The 13,588-nt window shown below is 41.6% G+C and overlaps 1 protein-coding gene across 1 annotated transcript in view; it reads right to left on the bottom strand.

The window, feature by feature from the left end:
- Positions 1–13,588, bottom strand: part of FREM2 (FRAS1 related extracellular matrix 2) — a gene marked incomplete at its 5' end in the record, with an annotated part of 325,864 nt that overhangs the window by 209,699 nt on the left and 102,577 nt on the right. The window lies entirely within an intron of this gene.

Raw genomic sequence — 13,588 nt, 5'->3', positions numbered from 1 at the left:
TTTGCCAGTATAGGTACTTTGTGCCAATAGTTGGTCTTTATACATATTGCCTCCTCCCTCCTGTCAGGGTCGGGGGTGCGGGTATCAGGCTCCTGCCTCCCTGCTGTCAGGGTGTGGGTTGCAGGTGAATGGGGTTCTGGACTGTCAGGGCGCAAATAGCAAGCTGACCAGTGGCCAATTCCACGAGGAATGGGGCTCCCGCCTCCCTGCTGTCAGGATCTGGGATGCAGGTGAATCGGATTATGGGCTGTCAGGGCATGGACAGCAAGCTGACCAATGGCCTATTCCATGAGGAATGGGGTTCCCGCCTCCTTGCTGTCAGGGTCCAGGGTGTGGGTGAGTGGGATTCTGGGCTGTCAGGGTGCTGACAGCAAGGTCTGGGTCAGTGCTCGTCATAGCTACCAGCTGGTTGTCTGATTGTTGGTCATTCTGGTCACTCCACTGTTTCGGTCACTAGGCTTTTATTATATAGGATATTACACTCTCAGAAAGAGAAACTAAAAACAATACCATTTACCATTGTAATAAAAAAATTAATATATTTAGGAATAAACTTAACCAAGAAGGTAAAAGACCTGTACTCTGAAACTAAAGGACACTGAAGAAAGAGATAGAGGAAGATTTAAACAAGTATAAGAATATACCATATTTATGGATTGGTAGAATCAACATCATTAAAATGTCCATACTGCCCTAGCCGGTTTGGCTCAGTGGATAGAGTGTCAACCTGTGGACTGAAGGGTCCTGGGTTTGATTCTGGTCAAGGGCATGTACCTTGGTTGCAGGCACATCCCCAGTGGGAGGTGTGCGGGAGGCAGCTGGTCAATGTTTCTCTCTCGTTGATGTTTCTGGCTCTCTATCCCTCTCCCTTCCTCTCTGTGAAAAATCAGTAAAATATATTTTAAATGTTCATACTATCCAAAGCAAACTATAGATTCAATGCAATCCCTACTAAAATGCCAAGGGAATATTTCACAGATCTACAACAAACACTCCAGAAATTTATATGGAACAAAATGACCCCGAATAGCTGCAGCAATCTTGAGGAAGAAGAACAAAGTTGGAGGAATTACAATACCAGATATCAAGTTATACTTCAAAGCCACTGTGCTCAAAACAGTCTGATACTGGCACAAGAACAGGCATATAGATCAATGGAACAGAAAAGAGAACTTGGAAATTGACCAAAGCCATTATTCTCAATTAATATTTGACAAAGGAGGCAAGAGCATACATTGGAGTAGAGCTAGTCTCTTCAATAAATGGTGTTGGGAAACTTAAACAGGTATATGCAAAAAAAAAAAAATGAAACTAGACCACCAACTTACACCATACACAAGAATAAACTCAAAATGAATATAAGACTTAAATGTAAGACATGAAACCATAAAAGTTCTAGAAGAAACCGTAGGCACCAAACTCTCAGACATATCTTGTAGCAATGTGTTTACTGATACATCACCCAGGACAATGGAAATTAAAAAGAAAATAAACAAATAGGACTACATTAAAATAAAAAAAGCTTCCGTATTGCAAAAGAAACCATCAACAAACAATAAGATAGCCCACTACATGTGAGGACATATTTGCCAATGATATATCTAATGAGGGGTTAATCTCCAAAACATATAGGGAATTCATACAACTTAACAAAAGTAAGACAAACAATCCAATTAAAAAATGGGCAAAGGATCTAAATAGGCACTTCTCCAAAGCAGACATACAGAAGGCCAAGAGGCATATGAAAAAATGCTGAAAGTCACTAATCAGTCGAGAGATGCAAATCAAAATGACAAAGAGATATAACCTCACCCCTGTCAGAATGGCTATCATGAACTAATCAACAAATGACAAATGTTGTCGAGGATGCGGGGAAAAGGGAAACTTAATATACTGCTCATGGAGCCACTGTGGAAAACATTATGGAGTTTCCTCAAAAAGTTAAAAATGGAACTGCCATTTGACCCAGTGATCCCACTTCTAGGAATATATCCTAAGAACCCCAAAACACTAATCAGAAAGAATATATGCATATTCATAGCAGTGCAATTTATAATAGCTAAGATTTGGAAACAGCCTAATTGCCCATCAGCAGATGAGTGGATAAAAAAATTATGGTACATTTACACAATGGAATACTATGTGGCACTAAAAAAGAAATAACTCTTACCATTTGCAACAGCATGGATGGACCTGGAAAGTATTATGCTGAGCAAAATAAGCCAGTCAGAGTAAGGTAAGTATCACATGATCTCACTCATATGTGGAATCTAATGAACCAAATAAACTGATGATCAAAAATAGACCCAGAAACATAGAAGCATGAACAGACTGTTAAACATCAGAGGGAAGGTGGGGAAGTGGGGGGAAGAGATCAACCAATGAACTTGTAGGTATATATGTATAACCCGTGGACACAGATAATGGGGTGATAAGGACCTGGAGGGTTGGGAGATGGGAGCAGGCTGGAAGAGGTTAATGAGGGCTGGGGGTGGGAGAAGGAGGACCTATGTAATATTTTCAATAAAGATTTTTTTTTAAAAAAGAATCACTATAGTTACTTTGTTTGATACACAACTCTAGAATATGATACAGCTTATGGAGATACAGCTTATGTTCAATAATTGTTATACAGATATACAATAGCTGACATAATCTATCTAATAATAGGGTAATATGCAAATTGGTCAGGAGGCTGTCACATAATGACCATCAGCAGGCTGTGTGCACAGCAGGGGCAGGTGTACAGAGACTTGCAGCATCAGGGACAGGGGCAGGGGAGGCGGGCTCGGCGGAGGGTGGCCTGTACTCCCCACATAGCGGCAGCAGCTGTGAGCGCTTCTGGTGGTCACTGCTGCTTGCCCAGAAGGACCACAGGTTTTTTCTGCCAAGTGGCAGCATAGCCGCTCTTCCGGGAAACCTCCGCACTGGCAGCAAAGGTTGGTGAGCAAGGGACAGCTTAGCAGCAAAGGCAGGTGAGAGAGGGAAAGCCCAGCAGCGAAGGCAGGTGAGAGAGGGACAGCCCAGCAGCGAAGGCAGGTGAGGGCGAGAGAAAGCCCAGGAGCAAAGGCAGGTGAGGGAAAGTCTGAGCTCCACGCCTAAGAGCTCCCGGCCCGGCCACATCCCACCTTGGCCTCCAGCACCGCGGGTCAGGGGTTCGGAGTAAGACAGATCCTTCTTGTGGCTCCTCAAACTCCCAGGCTGCCTCCATTGCCCCTCAACGCTCCTCGGGTCAGGTTTGGGAATTGGTGGAGGCCTCCAGGTGTCTGGGCAACCAATGTAGGGTTGGTGGCCTCCAGGTGTCCAGACCCAGTGACCCAGGACTGGAGGGAGACTTGTGCCCTTCCCTGCAGCCAGGAGAACCCTGGAAGATGCAGTCTGCCCATCACTGGATGACCGTGCCCGATTGGTTAAGCACGGGGAAGCTTGTGGTCGATGGCTGCTGCTGCTTTCTCAGGGTCTGCCCGGGGTTCTGGCAAGCCACCGATGGCCACTGCCACTGCTGCTGCGAGGGCCTGAGGCTCAGGCAATGAGGACTGGGTGAGGCTCAGGCAAGCCACAGTGGCTGCGGTGGCCGAGGCTCAGGCAGCCTTGCGGCTGGCAGTGGCAGTAGCAGAGGTGTGATGGGGGCGTTGGTTTCCCCTGATCACAGGGTCGCCTCCTGCAGAGGGAGGCCAGAGGCAGCAGCAGCAGGGGGTGATAGGGGTGGTGCCTTTCCCTGATGGGTTGGTTGCCTCCCGCAGAGGGAGGCCAGACTGTGGCTTAGGCCCACAGGGAGTGGGCCTAAGCCATCAGTACAACATCCCCTGAGGGCTCCCAGACTGTGAGAAGAGGCAGGCTTGGCTGAGCCCTACTACGCCCCCCCCCCCCCCCCCGCCCCCAGTGCATGAATTTCATGCACCAGGCCTCTAGTTCTTCATAAAATTCCTTGATCTTTAGGAGAAGAAATTGGCAAGGGGGAAGGAAGCAATTTAGTTTATTAAATAAACCAAGTACCCAAGTTGCAGGATGACTTATGTTTCACAAGATGCTGCTGGAGAGCAAGTTTTTCTATAGAGAAGGCTGCAAGGCTTATTTGTGATGTTAAAAACACACAGAACTTCACAAATTAACTTTTTCTGGTTGACTGAGCAATTGGGTGAAAGGCTTTAATTATAACCACTTAAGAAAAAAACAAATATCCCAGTCTCTGCCTCCCTTCTCCATTATATTCCACTCCATTTCTTACAACAAACAGCTCTTTTCATCAATTCCATTCTACTGTGAAGATAAAGCTTTCTCCTCTAATCTTTCTACCAAAATGGAGCTGGCTGCCTATCAAGAGAAAATAAACCTTGTTTGTGATCTTTCCAACAAGAAAGCTGCTCTGCTAGGTGAATGAAAGGAGAAACAGTTATCAACTGATCACTTTGCACATACCCTTCTATTTCCTTTGATCTGCACCAATTATTTTAGAGAAAGGTGAGGTTTATAAATGAAGACAGTAATTTTTTTAAGTCTCTCTGTAAAAGGGTGGAAAAAAGACCAAATAATAAACACAGCTACAAGCCCAATTTTAATTCGTTTCTTCTCTTGAGTTCACACTAAGAGAGCTACACTAGAGAAGAAGAAATAAAGACAGGGAAACATCAAGACTAATAAATTGATGATAAAATAAATTTGAACAAAGGGAAACAAAGTGAAGGCATGAAGAAGGGAAAAAGTGTTCATGTTCGCTAGAAATTTTGAAAATAAAAACTGCATTGACTTTGAGTTATCACTTGACCTGTACTAAAGATTAAAGAGAATACCCAGTACAGTTAAGATTCTATAGGAAAACTGGTTTTCTTGTTTTGTGTATTTCTATATCTCCAATCAGAGTAAATTGGAATTCTTTATCTACATGCATGTATGTCTGCTTCTAACTGCCTAAGCACATCAAGACAGGCACTGGTTGAATTTATCTTTCTAGTCTCCAAGTGCCATGTAGTTCCTGGGACAAAACAAACACTACTTATTTTTTGACAGAAGAAATCTATAGAAGAAGTATGATTATTTGTAGTAAAGTGGCTACTTTGTAACTCTTGCTTGTTTTATTCCTTTTTCATAAAAATTTCTGCTTACACAAACAAAGCACGTACTAGTGTTTTATTTTACTTGTGCCTAATAACTTCTGACCTATTCAGTAACTCTCATGATCAACAAATAAAGTTTATTTTATATTCTTGTGAATTTTATCCCTATTTCCTTTCCCCTATATCAGAGTAAGAGATTGCTAACCATATAGTTTCTCTACTTCTCTAAATTTTGACACTTTGTAGCTAATTATAAAATTTGATTCTAACCTTTTCCTGAAATAATACAGAAATTATATCACCTTTCTTCTAGATATTACATGTTTTAAGAATATTGAGTCCTGAGGCCTTCTTCCCTTGACACTAAGTGAAACAGCAAGACCCAATGCAAAGCAAAACTCAGCACCATCTAGCTCCTTTATGCTGATTAATTTTTCTCTACAGTGCTTCCCATGACCTCATATACTATATATGTTTACTTTATTTGTTTGTTCACTCTGTCTACCCTTATTGTAACACATGATCCAGGAGTGCAGACATACTGGTAGAAAAATGCCTACTAAGTGAATTAGAAAGCTGAATGTGTTGGTTGAAAAATATTAAGTAGTGCTTCATTTTTCTGGTGCAATAAAAGTCTTATAGATTAATGTAACATAACTCTTTAAATATTGAGTCTTTTTTAAAATATAATTTTAAATGACCCTTTTATAAAATGTATTGCATACTTCTTTTCTTGAAGATTGTATAAATATTTTAAGTTATTACCTATAAATGCAAGGTAGTAGAGGTTATTGGTGACTAAAGATTTATTTAACCCTTCTGTTAGGCAGGATGGATAGCTGCTAGGGCAGGAGGATGGGAAGGGGGGAAAAAAGGAGAGTTTATCTCAGCCACCTAACAAAGAAGTCAGCAGTTTTTGGAACTTCCAAGATAAAAATCACCATATATTCTCATAAATTCTGGGAAAAGCCAAACAATGTAAAAGGGGGACCTTGAATTGTAGTCTGCCTGGCAGAAGAACCTTGAAACCTATAGGGGAAAAAGTATAAAACTCTTAAACCCCCACCAGGTGAGGTGCTCAGACTAGCAGAATTGCCTGCTTGTGCTGTATGACAAGAGCATCCCTTAATGTATTCACTTGCTTTGCTTCACTCATCTGAATTCTTTCTCATGAATATGACAAGCGCCAAAGAGGGGAGAGCCCCCTCTGACTTGGGAGGCTCTCCAATAACATCTTTCTGGATTGCTGAATCACAATCACCTGCTATCACTTTAATGGTGACACAGAAGCACAGCAAGTTTTGTTCCCAGCCAGTTAACCCTTTATACATGTGTGCTAGTTTTCCTCAGGAAAAAGGGGGGAGCAATGGGATAAGGAATTTAGCAATTGGAATAAGGTTATATCTGCTGACAGACATGAATGAGAAAGATGAGTACCTAGGCTTGCCTAGGTCCAAAGAGAAGAGAAAATTCCTCCCACTGGTTGGAGTCTTGAATGCCCTTGTGAGTAAGGGCATTGTAAGACCTTAAGGGGCCTCATAGGGACTTCCATTTCACTTGGAATTAACTAACTGGCTCCTCTGGGTATACACATATAAGGGTTGGTCACCTAGTGCTCCAAGCCTCCTGGTTGTTTTAGATGGCTGGGAGAGAAACAGAGTGATATGAGAGTGTGGGATTACCAGAGTGTAATGCTACTCAGAAACAGCATACAAAGACCCACTGCATCTAATCACTAGCCCATCTGTTCACAGACATGACTGCTAAAATAATAACTTTAAGCTACTATTCAGCCATTAAACTGCCAAACCTCTCTGCCTCATCAGGCTTTTTGGCCTCTCTATCTGCATTTATACTCTTTTTGTAGGGCTTGCAGGGGAGGAACTTGCTAGGTATGCAGGGCTTTGCAATATAGGTCTAATTGGGGGCCCCACAAGTTTGCGAGATATTACCCTAGGTAGGGGGAGGAGGTCACTTCCCTTGCTTGTTTACATGAACATTGTAAGGAAATACACTGGCCAGAAGCTATTAGCCAACAACTATTATTGTGTAAGCAGAGGCACAGGCAAGACACCCTGGTCGAACAAATTGAAGCTGAGATCTTAAGGTTATTGCCAAACTTATCAGGGCTCTTTACTCCACCCCATTAATTAGGATACTGGTTTCATGCCAATTATGGAATGAATGGGATAAGGGACCTTCTTCATGTACATACTCTGGGCTCTAATACCTAACTTTGAGAACCAAAGACAATTTGTTAAATATCTTGAGAAGTCTGACAGGTGCAGCAAGGAATGTTGGCTTTGTCCTACTGAACTTTACCCAAAGTTGGGGGATATCATTAAATTTCCTGCTTGGATATGGACAAAGGGAGGGTTACTCACTCTATTCAGGCATCTGTTATGCATGGCTCTGCAGGACCCACGAGACTGGGGGAGTCTGGAGAAATGGCAAATATTCAGACACTCCAGTAGGCAAATATATTTAATGACAATTTTTTTTTTTTTAGGAAATAACAATATTGCAAGGACCGAGAAGGGTCCTGTCTTTACAATGGCTGGTGGGACTAGAAATGCTACAATTCTTGTTCTAGCAGCGTCTTTGGCAGGAAAAATGGATCATTAACTGGTGACACTGTCACCTAAAGAGGATAGAAGTGCGCTCGGAAGGTATAAGGCCTCCCTCCATAGTATAGGGAGGAAGGGGTTGGAGGCAAAGGAGATTTTAAATTAAATGGGAATAGAGACATTACGAGGGGATCAGGTGACTGGCATGGAGTTGAGTCCCTTGTGTGAGTGGGATAAAATCCATTCCCAGGGCATCTAGCTAGTGCTTCAGTCACTGGTAAGGCCACCTGCAGGGATATGGGATAAACACACCCTTGGATAACTGTAGCCAGGAAATTGGGTTACACAGTGAGACTAGTGAATTCTGGAAGCCCATGCCTGAGAAGGGATGCCTTCTGCAATCAGTGGAAACAACATAGGAGAAGGAATGGGGATGACCTATGAACTCTGTTCTCTTTCAGGTGGAAAACCAAAATTCAATTATCACAAGGTTCACCTCTGGGATGCATCCTAAAGAACTGAGAAAAATTTGACCCTCAGACTTTAAAAAGAAAAAGATTGTTTTTCTTTTGTAGTACATCTTGGCACCAATACAAATGTGGGGACAGGGAAGTCTGACCTGCAAACAGATTATAACAATATTTGTTTTGCATAAAGAAGGCAAATGAAATGAAATACCTTATATTCAAATGTTTATAACCCTTTACCAAGATAGAGATTTAAGAAAAACTTGTAGAATGTGTGTTGCCGCAATGTCAGATGAATTAGAGGATACCTTCCTCACAGCCCTGGCAAGATGGAGGCCTCCAAACAGGCCTTTCCCCAAAAGCAGCTGCCTCTGTTTAATCCTTCTGCTGCAGAACTGCAGACACCTGTTTAATGTCCTGCTTCTACCAGGGGCAGAACTCATTATCACCCAAACTCTAACATGTTACATCTGAGGGAAGTCGCAAATGGAGAACCTGGTGAAGGAGTTATTTGGGTTCATGTTCCGTTTTGTATGTCTGACCTTGTCTTTTGCAAAAATAAACTTGGTCATTTTTCTGAAGACCCTAGTAAATTCACTTACAACTTAACTTGAAATAATTTACAATTTGTTCTGGAACTGCAAGAGCTTTTGTTGATGAATTAGTTGATCAACAAGCTCAACATCACATATACCTACCAGGGGCAGACACAATCCCAGATTAGAACCCTAATTGAATCTATCAAACTGGGATAAATAGGAAAGGACCCACTGAACCCATATGGTTACTTGTCTTACAGGAGGAATGAAAAAATGTATTATTAAGCCTGTTACGACAAAATGAAAAGGATTACTCAAAGAAAGAATGAAAACTTCACCCTTTTTCAAGGGCAATCAACATAAGCTTTACAAAAATGTATAAACATTGACCTAAGTCTGTTGAGGGCTGAGCACTTCTGGGGATGCATTTTATCCAGCAGGCAGCCCAAGACATCAGGAGAAAGCTACCAGGCCCCCACTGAGCAACTGGTAGAAATTCTTTCAGTGTTTTTAACAACTGAGACAGGGCAGAGGAAGAGCAAAAAGCCACCCAATGGAAATAAAGGCTCACTTATTAGCTGAGTGACCTCAGGTTATCCAGGCCCTGGACTACAACAGACATTAGAGGGGCAATGCTACTCCTGTGGACAAGTAGAACACTGGAAAAGGGAGTGCCCTGGGAAGGGCCTCCTCAAAAAACATGCACCCTCTGCTGCAAGTTCGGCCACTGGAAGAAGGACTGTTCCTGGAGCTAGGGGGTCACTGGACCCAAACCTACCCACATGATGGCCTTCAAATGAAGGGGCTCTATGCCCTAGTAGGCACCCACTAATACATCATCATTGAAGGAACGGAGCCAAGTATAATCCTTGATGTAACAGGTAAATCTTACATTTTTATTACACACTAGAGGCTCAATGCACAAATTCATGCAAGGGGCTCGGCCCTCACAGCCCTGACTGCCTTGGCCCTCGCAGCCCCAGCTTCATCTGGAAGTTCATCCGGACAGTCGTTTTGCTGTTCAGCTGACTGGTCTAATTAGCATATTCTGCTTTTACTATTATATATAGGGGCTGCTTGCTCTGATCTGACCCACTCACCAAAGTCTCTTTCTTCCAAAACCTGTTTGATCACTGGGATGAATGGGCATCCACAGTGCTACCATGCCACTCTACCCCTAGGCTGCAGCCTCAGGAATCTCACTTTAATCATGCCCCATTCTCTTATTTGGGAGTGACATCTTGTCTAGTCCAGGAACTACCATAACCCCCAAAGACACTTCTATCCTCTTTCTTTCTCAATGCCAATACAACATAGGGGCACATACCCTGGGGAGCATTAGCAAATTAACTTCACCTAGTTGCCCCCTAAAGCTAGAGTTACATATTTACTAGTATTTACAGATATTTTCACCAAATAAATTAAAGCATTTCCTACCAGAAGAGAAAAAGACTACTGTGATGACCATGGCCAAGTACTTACTAAAAAAAAATCTTACCTAGGTTTGGACTACCAAGAAAATTACAGATTGACAATAGACCCTCTTTTATAGGCAAAATTACACAAGAACTGACTCTAATTTTAGAAATATACTATTACACTCATGAAAACCTCAACCCTCAAGTAAAGTAAAAAAATAAATAAATAAAAATCAAACCCTCAAAAGGATTCTAGCCAAGCTATACCAAACAAACAAACAAACAAACAAAAACAAATGGAGTCCTGGGTGTCTATGTTTACCCATAGGTCTCATGAGAATAAGAAAGGCACCTAAAGAAAAATTACAAGTAAGCCCCTTTGAATTCACCTATGGCAGGCCTTTTCTCAAATCTGACCTGCTAATAGATGAGGAATTTTTCAGCTGTTATATTACACCATTAATCTAAGACAGGTACAAAAAGCATTACAGGAATATGAAAACAAAATTCTACCTACCCCCAATAATGACTACCAATACAAACAAGTTAAACCAGGGGACACAGTTTATTTAAAAACCTGGAGGGACAACTGCCCTGAATCCCAACTACAACCCAGATGAAAGGGTCCACATTAAGTCCTGTTAAGTACCCCAACTGCAGTAAAGCTCATGGGGATAGCCAGTGGGGTTCATTTATCTTGAATTAAAACTATTTCTTATGAATTTCCACAGGAATCACAACCTGAGACCTACTCTTGTAAACCTTTGAGGATCTCAAGCTCCTCTTAAAAGCAAACAAACAAATAAAACAAAACAAAACCAAAACCAAAACCTATTACAGATAAGTAATAAAGATAAGTAATAACTTGGCCCTAATATTGGTCTTTCTCATATTTCTGATACTTTTTCTAATAGCCTATTGATACATTAAGCCTCCTCCTCGAGAAAAGAAAATTTCCTGTCCCTGTTGGATTTAACCCTTATCAGATAAAGTCCCATGTCCTCCCCTCCAGTAACCTCCTTGTCAAATTTATCACCTCTAGGATACAGAAATTCCATGTTGAGATGATGACTCTTTGGGAATTCCTGCCCATTCGTACTTTAGGAGAATCAGCCAATGGCCTCTCTGTTACAAGCTCAGATCCCATTTCCCTGCCTCCCTTAGATCAGGTAGAAAGAGACTTCCACACCCTACACAGGCAGGAACTACAGTCATTGTCAGCAGGAAACAGTTACAGAAAAAGGGGCTATCTTCCCTCATCAATCCTAAACAATTTTTAGGGATGAAGTCTCTGAGGAGGGGAATGTGGCAATATAGTAAGAAGCTAGGAAAATTCCTGAGCAAGTGGAATGGGGAAATTGAGACAAGAAAATTAAATAAGGCCAAACAATTTCAGCAGCTTGCAGCCAGCTTGTAAATTGTAAGACTTTACCTTCCCCAACCAAGGACACCTGAAAACAAATGGTTTATACCTCTCCTCCCTAACCAGAGAATACATTGCTTAAATCACCCTGGCCTGGTAAAATATAGAACAAAGACCCAATTAATGCCATTTGTGCCAGCTAAACCCAAGGACAGATGAAGTCTGGGGGACAAATAACCAGAACCCCAAAAGCATTTTGATGGTATCACTTGGGTAAATGATAGGCAGGATGGATAGCTGCTAAGGCAGGAGGAGGGGAAGGAGAAAAGGGGGAGTTTATAGAACTCACTGAACAAAGAAGTCAGCAATCTTGGGACTTGCCAAGATAAAATTGCTAGATGTTCTTGCAAATTCTGGGAAAAGCCATAACAATGTAAAAGGAGGACCTTGAAACCTATAGGGGAAAAATATAAAGACCTTGAACCTCCAGCAAGTGGGATACTCAGACTAGCTGAGTTGCCTGCTTATGCTTTATGCCAAGTGTATTTCTTAATACATTTGCTTGCTTTGCTTCCTTAATAAATTCACTTGCTTTTCTTCAGTACCACTTTCTGTCACTCACCTGAATTCTTTCTTGCAAGCATGACAACAGCCAAAGAGGGGAGAGCCCCCTTTGACTTGGGCAGCTCTCTAGTAATAGATGGTTTTAAGGATAACTAATTTCATCTCTACTTACAGATTTTAAAAACTTATTTTCTAGTTGGAACTTACATTCTGGAAGAATGAGGGTGCCAGGTTATTGCTTAATCAGGGGTTTCAAGTGACGCACAGCTAACTAAGATTGCCAGGAATTTATATGTCCATTACTGTGAGAATTTTTTTGAAATAAAATTCATTGAGAAATTTTGCTTTGTGAGACAGTGACCTGCTCCAAGGTATTGTTTTAGATGCTTACATTCACTCTAAGTCAGAAATTTTTAAGTAGATATTTTACTAGAGAATATAATGGTAAGTGTATAAAGCTTAACTAGGAATAGAATTAAATACTGCCTAATGTCTGATTTATATTCATATGAATCCTATTGTGTTTCAGAATTTTTAAAAATATTAGGTACTACTTATTATGTAAGAGTGATATGGAGATTTAAAGAATGAAGATGTAGTTTTTGGTAACTCTTAGTAAAACTGACCTTGCACAACTGAACTCTGCATTTTATTTAAAGAACTGGAGGCCCAGTGCACAAAATTCCTGCACGGCGGTGGGGAGGGAGTGTCCCTCAGCCTGGCCTGCACCCTCTCCAATCCGGGACATGTCAGACATCCCTCTTGCAGTCTGGGACCATTGGCTCCTAAACACTCACCTGCCTGTCTGCCTGATCAACCCTAACTGCCCCCCCTTGCTGGCCTGATCGCCCCTAACTGTCTCTGCCTGCCAGCCTGATCACCCCCTAACTGCCCTCCCCTGCCAGCCTTGTCCCCCTAACTGCCCTCTCCTGCTGGCCTGATTGCCCCCTAACCACCTCTGCCTTGACCCCCACCACCGTGGCTTTGTCTGGAATGACGTCCGGAAGATGTCCAGTCTAATTAGCATATTACCCTTTTACTAGTATAGATGGGAAGACACATTATTTATTCATTACATACTATGTAAACTCCTCTAAAACCTTAATTATGAAAACAATAAGTATTTATACTTAAATAACAGAAGGTATTGAATGTGAACTTAAACAACTTTAAAAAAATTTACTTCAGGGTGATTCTTTGCCTTTCTAAAGTAGATTCTGTCATCTATGATATATAATGTCCCATTGCAAACAAATTAAAGTCTGTAACTTGTGTCATAAAACTATACAACAGGTGCCTGACAGCCGACAACCACACTCTCAAATGCTTTGTCCCTAAATTCTGTCAACTAAATCCATTAAGGTTTTTATGAAAATACTTCTTTTGAACTTTTCCAGCTGGTCTTTTGGCTTCTTCATTTTTCTTTTCAATGGGAATGAAACAGGTTTGGGTTTTTTTTTAGAACAACAAAGAATCACAATCTTCAATTTGCTCTCCCAAAGAACATATGGCTCCCTGACTATTGTTATAATTTTGACTTATGCTTGATAAAGGGTAATTTCTGGGTGTCCATTTAGCTTTGACAATTTTTTCCCCAACATTTTACTGACAATTTA

The sequence above is a fragment of the Myotis nattereri genome, assembly GCF_964212035.1.
Source record: "Myotis nattereri genome assembly, chromosome: 2".
Lineage (NCBI taxonomy): Eukaryota > Metazoa > Chordata > Mammalia > Chiroptera > Vespertilionidae > Myotis > Myotis nattereri.
The sequence above is the reverse complement of the archived record's forward strand: the minus strand, read 5'-3'. Positions and strand labels throughout refer to the sequence as shown.